The sequence below is a fragment of the Pinus tabuliformis genome, chromosome 5_2 (genome assembly GCF_031772625.1).
Source record: "Pinus tabuliformis cultivar Carrire ecotype Pingquan chromosome 5_2, CPIR1, whole genome shotgun sequence".
In the NCBI taxonomy this organism is placed as follows: domain Eukaryota; kingdom Viridiplantae; phylum Streptophyta; class Pinopsida; order Pinales; family Pinaceae; genus Pinus; species Pinus tabuliformis.
In genome coordinates this window covers 111,938,129-111,949,952 of record NC_142306.1, presented here as the reverse complement: position 1 = coordinate 111,949,952, position 11,824 = coordinate 111,938,129, and positions in this window count along the sequence as shown.

The window sequence follows — 11,824 nt, the reverse complement described above, 5'->3', positions numbered from 1 at the left end:
TTCTATAGAGTGCAATGGACATTTGTTCTAGGGATGCTTTTTAGTGCACCTAGGACAAAAGATGGCCAAAGCCCTCTCGACTTCCTCTTGTTTCCTTTTGATATGCAAGGTATCCATTTGTATGGCAAGAGTTTGCCTCACCTCGCTCCTGAAATCTTCCAACCAATTCTCAAGTTCGTTTCTAAAGGATGAACTAGATGAGGATGTACTGCCTAAAGGTTGACTCCCCCTACCTCTCTTTCTAGTTACCCTGGAATGATTTCTAAACACAGTCTTTATGTCATCATAAGGTAATGTCTCCCTCAGCCAGCAAATGGAGGGTATCTAGAAGGTCTTCAGGGACTCCTTTGGGCAGGACCAACTTTAGAGATTCAGGGTTAAGTGTGCACTTGGCCCTTTTAAAAGTGAGTTGAAACCTCTCTTCATAGTCTTCTAAAGATTCATCACTCCCCATGGTCATGCAGAAGATTTCTTCCTTGGTATCCTTTGACCTACAGTAGTCCCGATATTTGTTGTTAAATCTTGCTGCATCTGAGCTCAAGTTGTGATACTGTTTATAGGTAGCCCCATGAACCAGCGCAAGGCTGCATCCTTGAGGGTAGAAGTGAATTGTTTCACCTTTTGCTCGTCTTCTGCATAGTCATGGGTTCGCCAGAGAATAACAAATTAAAACAAGAAGGTATCAGGATCTTCGGTAGTCAATCCATGGAAGTGAGGTAAGGCTGAAGGACTTATGTTTTTCATTTTTGTGTCCCCATTGGTCTCTCAGATAGGAAAGGCACCTTCTATTATTTCCCCATTTCCTCTAACATTTCGATTTTCAGCCATGGTCTCAGGAGGAATGGTTTCTTGCTCTTCTTCTGTTATAGGATCTTCGTATATCTCTGGAGGTTCACTTATAGGTTCTTCTGGATCATTGCCACCAAATAAGAGAGAAGGGTGACTTAGTGATGTGGTGGGGGTGTTGGGTAGGAATTTTCCTGAATTGTCTCTGTTCCTACGAGGCATGAAAGGAAATCTCTCTTTTTTTTTGGGTGATTTTTGTTTTTTTTTTTTGCTTATACCTGCAAAACTGAAATGGTTTGAACAACAAATTGAAACTAATTGAAATAAACCTTGTTGAAATGAAAATTGCAGAATTGAAATGAAAGCAAGAGATGACTAATCTACTTTGCTGAAATGAAATTGCAGAATTAAAATGAAAGCAGGAAATGTCTAATCTACGCTTGCAGAATTGAAATTACAGAATTGAAATGAAAGCAGAAAATGTCTAAACTACTCTTGCAGAATTGAAATTGCAGAATTGAAATGACACAACTACTCTACTTTTGTTGAAATAAACTACTTAGTAGAATGTTGCAGTGGAAAATAGAAGAAAAGTAGTAATCACAAAATACTCTGACGCTTCCCCGGCAATGGCACTAAAAAGTGTGGTGAGCTCCAGTATTGTAGCAATAATGCTGCAACTCCTAGGGCTTCCTTCTTTACTTTTATCAAACCAATAGTTCATAACAAACTTGGAAGCGACGGTGCTATATGCACAAGTACTAGCTCTTTCTGCAAGTTCTCACTTGATCAGCTGGCACAAGTTCACTAGGAGCTTAAGCCAACTTCTATGAGTTCTCAAAAGAATCTTTAACTGTGATGAAAGGAAACTAACTCTACAGGGGCTATTCTATTTGTAGAAAGCGAAGGAAAACTGAAATGAAATGCAAACCCTAGCAAACCCTAGTAAACCCTAATTTTGCAAGAAAAGAGATCGAAACTATTGAAATGGGTACCATTGAATACTGAAAAGGAAAATTTCATTTATTCAAGCTACTTCTGAAGAGAAATGAGAAGAAATCATCTTTTTGTACTTTTGAGTATTTTTATGTGAAATTATTATGCTTGTGATTTGACTGGTTGTGACTGTGCAGAGGGTTGGTGGCAAAAGAAGATGGAGTTGGCTTTTGCAGATGGTGAGGAAGGTGTGGAGAGGTCCTAAGAAGCCCCTAGTACCCTTCTGAAGACTTCCATTGTGATCAAACTTCGAAAAATCACTCACATGAAATTCTATAGGAGGCTGCAGGGGATCTACAGGAGGTTCTACAAGAGGATCTACAGGAGGAGGCCGAAAGTGGTTTTTGGAGGTTTGAAGGTGGAAAAATGATGGGAAAATGGAAATGAAGGCTGGATGAAGGTGTTGAGAGGTCTATAACTTTGTCAATGAAGATTAGGAACGAAGGAGATGGTTGGATTTGTTCAAAGGGCAAGAAAGCAACTTTGTGGGAAAATGCAGAAATTAGGGCAGATTGGCGAAATGTGGCAACTGAGTGTGGAAATATTAAGAGATGAAATGGTACAGGCTGTGTTATGGAGGAATGATAAGCTAGAATGTTCTACAAGAGAGCTACACACTTACTTCTCAAAACTGACCAAAGAAAGAACCGAAAAACAAAGTTTGGTCTATTTTAACCTAAATTCTTACCTAAAACCAGAGAAATGCTTAACAGAACTTTATGAACAGAATATTATGTGAGAAAACCATGGTAAATGAACATGAAATGATCTAAGCATGTGAATCCAAACTAATATCAACTTCTCCAACTCGAAATATCACACTAGCAATTGCATGAAGGGCAAAAACTGTGTTTTTGGTGGCAGCAGTAGTGCCTTGAGCGTAAATCATGGTCCCAAGGAGGGAGAAAGGAGTTCAAGACCTACTGGTAGCCTTTTCGGATCTTTTCTTGTCACTGTAGCAACTTACTCAAGCAACTTGAAGCAAAAACAACTATTCTAACCATCAAAAGCAACCTAATCTAATGAAGTAAGATTAACCTAAACAATAGAAATTATCTCATGAATGCAAGAAAAAAGCATATAAATACACAAATGAGGTGTTGGGAAGCTTGGGTTGGGCCCTAACCCAAGAGCTTCAGCCCTCTAAAAAAGATCAGTGCTAGTTCAAAACTTGGTTCATCTTCATTTATCAAAAAATAGCAGTTACATCACAAAACTATCTTCCAAAAAGAGCTTGAAAATGAGCTGAGTACAAGGTTAAACAAAAGTGTGAAAATATACTATGAAATGGCTAATCTATTGAGGCTTGAAGCCTTCTTATTTATACAAGTGGGGACTCCCAACAATCCTCCTAAACTTAAGGAACCCGACTGCCTAGAACTGAAGATAATAGCAGCCCTACTTGACTTGCTCGGCTGCCCCTTGGAATCAGCAGTGTGGGCCTTTGTACTCTGAGCTATTGATGAAGAATTTGAGGGAGGGGGTCATTAATGAAGGATGCACCCCTCCTATAAGTCCTCATCCCTGTTTCCTCGAGTTTGGCTATCATTTTGCTAATAAATTCCCGGTCCTTGTCCAAAATTGTCCAAAAAATTTGCAATAAACACTCCTTACACTATGTGGCAAAGTGACCACCCTCATTCACTCTATTGACATAAGTATATTCAAAAACATGCACAAAACTATTGAGAATGGTGGATTAAATGAAAATAATAGGCAGAATGAGCCCATATAGTTACCCATTTCTAGGGCTCATCAACGCGAGTGATTCAAGGTCTTCAACAAAGGAGATTGATATAGCATCAGAACGAGGTAGGCCATATTCTTTGTTATTCTTTTCAATTGCAACTTAGGAAAGTGTCTAGTAGATTGTCACTTCGGTTGCTAGACCCACTCGTTGGGATAGATGGTTCGTGTCTGTCCGCAGAGAGTATTAACCTAGACAACAAAATGGTGACTCCACTAGGGAAGCTATAACCATTTCCATTCAATCCTTCACCTTGAATTTGTGATGAGTTTGACCAACCGCCAGGTTTCTATCTTGTTTTATTTTTTGTAACTATTTTCACTTGCTGGTGATTGCTTGAGAACTTTGATTTTTGTTTGGTCTTGTAGATTTATTTTTTCTTCATTCTTCTCGCCCATCACGGGTTTGCCTCTCACAACGGTGATATCATTGCGTATCCTTTAAGTATAATCACGATTAATGCTCTTTTGCCTATGACAAGTGTGATGATTCCAGATTATAAGAGAAAATAGGGTTTTTCTTCTTGTTGTCAGTCCTTGTGTCCTCTATCAGTGATTTTCGAGGGTGTCTATGGTATTTTTGATTGATTTTCTTGATTAATTTGCAAAATTTGTATCATTGGTTTTGAAGTGAAATCTGATTGATTTCTAGGGTTTTTAGTCAATTGGTCATCACTTGCTGCCTGTTGGTGTCATTAAGGTGTTTGTTTTTCTGATTGATTGAATGTTTTTTTTTTCTGTGGGAATCATTGAAAACATCGTTTTGAATTTGTTTTATATTGTATTTCTAAATTTACTTTTTGAGAAAAATCTTTAGATTAGTTGCATTAAAAAGTTATTTTTTGATATTCATCACTGAAAATAGATCACATTTTTCAATGATTGAAATCTAACAACTGTATTAGGCGCATCAAATCATTCAAAATGGAAAGAAAATTATGATTTATATAAACGCATCTTAGTAAAGTCAAAAAAAAATTCTTTCAAAAAGTTGCATTTATGATAGTGAAAACTAAAAATCATTTATAATTTTGGCATTGCATTCGGAAGACAAAAGTGAAAGGAAAGTGATTTTCATTTCTTATAGGATCACATCTTGGCATTTCATTTAGTGAAATGAAAGATTAGATTTTGTTTTCACATTTTGCATTATGAAAGTTAGTGGAAGGCATTTTGCATGATGCATTTTGTTTCATGCATTATTGGTTGAAATTTCTTCCCTTGATTAGTCTAGCTTTCATAGAAAATATTTTTATTTTTCTTTTGGGCTCAAAACGAAACATAATTGAAGATCATCTTTAAAATCTATCAATTAATCTAAGGATAATTTGAAACATGAACATTCATACTTAGTGGTATAGGCTAGAGACGTGTTCCAGCGTCTATAAAACTTAACAATTATCATTCGCTTTTGCATTAGACAATGCTAGAACAGACTTGTGCTCCCCGTACCATCGAGTATATAAAGGGAGACCCTCATAGGTTGCAAAAATTTACCCATAGGAAGCTGAGTTTGCTGCCTTGTAAATGTGATACACCAAAAACAACATTCAGGGAGATTTCCTGCACATACGTCAAGTCCTTGGTAAATTTATTTGCTAAGGTGTATATTGCAGATCACGCTTACTTGGTACTCCTTTTTGCCTATAGTTACCTGAGTGGTCATTTAGATCTTTTCTGACTCCTTAAATTTGAAAATATCATCGAGCACTTGTCCTTTAAAGCTTGCTAAACTTACGAAAGCGACTAGAGTCACCTTTTTTCGTCCTTTTCTCGACTCTTAAAACATGAAAAGGAAAAGTTTTTGTTTCAAATTCTAAAATTAATTGACTGCAGAACAACATCCTTCCTGTGGAAATACTCCTTAGTAGATCTTAGGTTGATACCAATGGCAACATTTCCTGAGTCTACCAGTCAAGGAAGCCCCTCTCATGGAAATCCTAGTCCTTTTACTTCTTTTGGCAATGTTGGTGCTCCCTATATGGCAACATTGTCCCTTCCCGATTGACCATTGGTTTTCCAACTTGGTTATTTTCGACCTCGCTGGTTCCGAGTGTCCAAACTGATTTTCAACCAAGTTCTCCTCCACCTGAACAACATCAACCCCATGTTGATCCTAAAGTTTACCCCTCAACTTCTTTGCCTATTTCTTTACCTCATTCTTCCTCTTCGCCTAGTGAAAGTCAGGATTATAGTAATCAGGAAGCTAAGAAGAAGAAGAAGAGGCAAAATAAGCAAGGGGGCAACCAAGTTGACATTGCTACGAATGCAACTAATGAAGAAAAATCTTCCAACCAGCTCCAGAAAGTAAAATTCCCTTGCAGGTTATGTAAGGGTGACCACCTTCTTCATAATTGTCCTGGTATTCCAAAGGTCTTAGAAGTGTGGTCTACTGGTTCACATTGACCTTTGTCATCAACCTTTTCCGATCATGCTGGTGACAAACCTTCAATTAGTAACAATAATCCCATGGGAAAAAGGGAAAAGTGAAATTCTCTTGTAAGTTGTGTGAAGGTAATCATCCCATTCATCTTTGTCCTGTTATGGATGAAGCTTCCAAATAGTTGGAAAACCTTATAGCTTCTCAACCTCGTCTTCCGACTGGGTATCGAAAGATTTCCCCTGATCATTCACTAGTTGATCCAGTGATTGATCAAAATTCATCTTTTATCAACCCCACTCTCTCTGAAAGTGAGTCTCGTGAGTCCATTATTGACCAACCATTGCTTGAGAAAATGGTAGACTTGACTCCACCTTCAGTTAACCGTACCCTTCTGGTAGATAGTGAACCTCGTACTATTGAGGTTCTTCTAGTTTCTTTAGTTTCAAATGAACTGGAGGGAAATCCTCCTATTCTTGAGGTGCATGAGAGTAGTTCTCATGTTCCCATAGAGAAATAGGGTAGCTGTCCTGTTCCTATGACACCCCCTCCAAGTAGTCTGGTCACTTCTTTTTATTGGAGTTGACTAGTAGGATATCATCTTCCATCTTATGTGCCTTTCTAGATTATAGTACATTCTTACCATATGGTCATACCTAGCACAGTCATAGATGAGGGCGCATATGTTAGCATTCTATTCTCAATTGCTTGGCAAGCTTTAGGTTCTCCTCATCTTGTCCCCGTCACCTAGAATCTGTTAGATTTTATCAAAGGAACCAATCAACCATTAGGGATCCTTCCTAAGTTACCTATTACTTTGGGAGGAAATATTGTCTATATAGATGTGATGGTTGTCCAAGGCCCTTTAGATTTTAATCTACTCCTTGGCCATGACTATGTTTATCTCATGGGATCTCTTGTTTCCTCTCTCTTTCGAGTGATTTGTTTCCCGCATGAAGGAAGCATTGTGATCATTGATCAACTTACATTCATTGGTCCTGAATCAACTCCTGCTCAACCATCATCCCTAAATTGTTCTTATGTGCAAGTGGTTTCACCCCGCTAGAGGTTAATTACGTGGCCACATGTTCCATGCCCACATCTACTGATGATCTAGTAGGTGATGTAGTACACCATGTACTAGGTGCATTGGAGCCTGATTTTTCATTGCTGGGTTGTGTTATATTCTTTCCACGACTAACCCATGTAGTGAACCAGGGGGTTAGAGGGGGGGCGAAGCCCCCCCTTCATTGCGCAAAGGGGGGGTCACAGGGGGGGCAGCAGCCCCCCTTGTCTGGGGAGTTTGAGGGGGGCAGGTAGCCCCCCTCTACAGTGTTCGGGGCAACGCCCCGGGAAATTTTTTTTTGGACCCTATATTAGGTTGGGCGAACCTACCTATGGTTTTCGATCCATGGTTTTGGATGTGATGGTTTTCGGTCCATGGTATTGGATGCTTCGGCATGTATAAATATGTATTGTAACATTGAAAGGAATATAATGAAAAATCAAGATGGTAGTCCCGGTTTTGGGATCCAGGGGAAAATCTCTGTGTATATGTGTTTTATGTGTTATGCTCTCGCATTTTTTATTTTTCTGTGATTTAGAATTTGTATGCGGGTAATTTCTATACGGGGTTAAAACCTACATTTGGTATCAGAGCTGTTTTGGCTTCAAGGGGACGCCTTTGTTGCTGAGGGGTTTTGCTCGGGCCTGTGGTAGACCCTGTTCAGTGGGAGATCTATGAGATCGATTCTGATGGTGAAAGAAGATGGCGAGCAACGGAAAGATAGAGATCGAGAAGTTCAATGGTAAGAGTTTTGAGTTGTGGAAACTCAAGATGGAGGATCTGTTGGTGGATAAAGATCAGTGGATCGCGGTAGATCCAGGCACTAAACCAACGGGAGTGACCGATGAAGAATGGAAGAAGTTGGATCAGAAGGCAAAGAGAACAATACAATTGTGTGTCTCAGATTCAATATTGTTGAATGTATCAAGGGAAGCTACGGCGAAGGCTTTGTGGGACAAGTTAGGGACTTTGTACCAATCTAAGTCTCTGGTGAATAAACTGTTCCTGTGGAAAAAACTGTATAACCTGAGGATGAAAGATGGAGACTTGGTGACAGAGCATATGAACGCATTTAATACTCTGGTAAGTCAGTTAGCGTCTGTTGATATTAAAATTTTAGATGAAGATAAGTGCATCAATTTGTTGAGTTCTCTACCAGATTCGTGGGATTGTCTGGTTATTGCAATAGGTAGCAATGCAACTGCTTTGCAGTTTGATGAAATAGTCTTAGCCTTGCTGACGGAGGAGATGAGACAGAAAAATATGGAGAGCCAGAATGGTGATGCCTTGTCTGTATGAGGACGGTCCCAGAATAGAAACAAAAATAAGTCATCGAGTGGGAGATCTAAATCTAGAAGGAGATCTAAATCTCCAACAAAACATGTAAAGGTGGTGTGCTGGAAATGTGGAGAGGAAGGGCACTTCAAAAGGGACTATAAATCTAAAGCTCTTGATAAAGGAAATGGATCTGATGATGCTCCTTCTGCAGAGGCAAAAACCATGGATCATGAGGCATGGTTGATTGACTCTGGTGCATCCTTTCACTTCACTCCCCATAGAGAGTGGTTCTCCGAGTATGAGAAATATGATGGTGGTGATGTCTTCTTAGGAGATGATAGGAAGGCTAGAATCATTGGTCACAGAAAAGTAAAGTTGAAGTTGCAAGGTGGAAGGGTTAGAACACTTCCGGGTGTTCTGCATATTCCTGCATTGGCCAGAAATCTGATTTCTGTAGCAATTTGGATGATGCAGGTGTAAAAATTGTGTTTGAGAAGGATACCTACAAGATAGTTCGGGGAGCACTGGTATTGATGCGGGGAGTTCGGACTGGAACTCTATACAAGCTACAAGGTAGCATTGTTGTTGATGGGTGCAACAGTTCTGTGGTTCTTGAAAGTGGAGCTAAAAATCTAGTGGTCTCTGGAGAGAAGACCATGCTGTGGCATCAAAGGCTTGGACATATTGGAGAGAAGGGCCTTCGAATACTTCATGGTAAAGGTATGGTAGAAGGTATGAGTAATAGCTCTCTAGATTTTGATTTCTGTGAAAATTGTATATATGGGAAGCAGAATCGGGTGAGTTTCCCCTCTGGTGCTAAGAGGGCGAAACAGATATTAGAGCTTGTGCACAGTGATGTGTTTGGACCTGTGAAAGTTCCATCACTGGGTAAGTCTGTGTACTATGTATCATTTATAGATGACTTCTCAAGGAATACATGGATATATTTCCTTAAGAAGAAATCTGAAGTCTTTGACAGGTTTAAAGAATTTAAGGCTCTGGTGGAAAATCAGACAGAGAAGAAGATAAAGGTGCTGAGGATAGATAATGGTGGAGAGTTTTGCAGCAAGGAATTTGAAGAATTTTGTAATAAGTGTGGTATAGAATGACAGAAGACTACTCCATATACACCTCAGCAAAATGGAGTCACAGAAAGAATGAACAAGATGTTGATGGAAAGGGCAAGAAGCATGCTCAGTGGTGTCGGGTTAGGACAAGAATTCTAGGCAAAGGCAATGGATACTGCATGTTACTTGGTCAACATGTCACCTTCATCAGCGTTGGAGGATAAGACTCCACAAGAAGTATGGACTGGTAAGAAACTCTCTCTTTCACATCTGAGGGTATTTGGATGTGATGCATATGTACATGTTCCAAAGGAGAAACGAACCAAGTTGGATAGTAAATTTGAAAATTGCATCTTTATTGGGTATAAGGATGGTTTAAAAGGTTATAAGCTTTGGAACCCAATCACACAGAAGGTTGTGTACAACCAAGATGTGGTGTTCAGAGAGGTAAAATATGTTATTAAACATGAATTCCAACCAAAGGAACCTGAGAAGATAGAGTTTGAGCTAAAGGAGGAAGAATCAGACTCTGCAGCAGAGGAGGAATCAGAAGATGAAGAGCCACAAACTCCGGCTGTGAGAAGATCAGTTCGAGAAAGAAGGCAGCCAGAATGGTATAGTCCTTCTACTTTCTGTTCAAATTTTGCTTTGTCTATTACTGATGATGATCCCAGAACTGTGAAGGAAGCAGTAGATTCAGAGGATGGAAAACTCTGGAAAGAGGCCATGGTTGATGAAATGGCATCTTTGCACAAAAATGAGGCTTGGGATCTAGTGGAGTTGCCAACTGGAAGGAAACCCATTGGTAGCAAATGGGTGTTCAAAAAGAAGACAAATGTAGAAGGGAAGGTGGAGAAATACAAAGCTCGGTTGGTAGCAAAAGGTTATTCCTAAGTGCCGGGAATTGATTTTGGTGATATTTTTTCTCCTATTGCCAAGGTAACTTATATTAGGTTACTTTTATTTGTTGCTACTGCTTTTGATTTTGAGGTAGAATAGATGGATGTGAAGACAACATTTCTTCACGGGGATTTGGAAGAGGAAATCTACATGAAGCAACCTGAAGGCTTTGCGGTGAAGGGCAAGAAAGAACTGGTATGCAAGTTAAAGAAGTCTTTGTATGGGTTAAAACAGTCACCAAGGATGTGGTATCAGAAATTTGATACATTTATACCGGGACTTGGCTTCACCAGAAGCAAAGCAGATCACTGTGTGTACTTTAAATTGATTGGTGACCGTGTTATTTATCTGGTCTTGTATGTGGATGATATGTTGCTGGTTGGAAATGACAAAGAAATTATCCAGGATTTGAAGACCCAATTGTCCTCCAAATTCGACATAAAAGATCTTGGTGCTACAACTATATTTTGGGCATGGAAATTAAAAGATATCGGGCAAAGAGGAAGCTCTGGTTAAACTAGAGGAAGTATGTCAAGACAATACTGCAGAGGTTTAATATGCAGGATAGTAAACCGGTGAAGGTTCCTATTCCTGTAGGTGTGAGGTTATCTGCTAAACAGTGTCCCATGACACAAGAAGAGGAAGAGGACATGTCCCGTGTTCCATATGCGAGTACAGTTGGTAGCCTGATGTATGCAATGGTTGGTACTAGTCTCTAGACCAGAAATTGCACATGCAGTGGGAGCATTGAGCAGGTTTATGTCAAAACCAGGGAAGGAGCACTAGACAACAGTGAAGCGGGTTTTCAGGTATTTGCGTGGCACTAGTGATTATGGTTTTTGCTACCAAGGAAGACCAGGATTGGACAGAGTGTTGGATATGCGTGACTTTGTTGATGCAAACTGGGTTGGAGATCTAGATCAAAGAAGATCTACAAGTGGGTATGTGTTTAACCTATTTGGAGGTGTAGTCAGTTTGATGAGTAAGAAACAATCTGTAGTGGCACTATCAACTACAGAGGCAGAATACATGGCAGCCACTCATGCAAGCAAGGAATCAGTTTGGTTGCGGAGATTGTGTTCAAGTACGGGGTTAGTACAGGGAGCTATAAGAATAGACTATGACAACCAAAGTGCAATTTTCTTGGAAAAGAACCATGCTTATCATTTAAAGACAAAGCACATTGATGTTCAGTATCACTTTGTGAGGGATATGATAGAAGACAAAAAGGTGTTGCTGGTAAAGGTGGACACTTTGAAGAATACTGCAGATGCATTGACAAAATCTGTGAGCTATGAGAAGTTCTCTTGGTGTAGAGAAACAGTGGGCATTTCAGGGCTGGAAAAATGACTAAGCTCTCCTATGGCCCCCTGTGGAAAGAAAACAACAAGTGGGAGATTGTTGGGTTGTGTTATATTCTTTCCACGACTAACCCACGTAGTGAACCGGGGGGTTAGAGGGGGGGCTACACCCCCCCTTTGTTGCATCGATTGCACAGTGGGGGGGTCACAGGGGGGGCGGCAGCCCCCCCTGTCCGGGGGGTTTGAGGGGTGTGGGTAGCCCCCCTCTACAAGGTCCAGGGCAGCACCCCGGGAAATTTTTTTT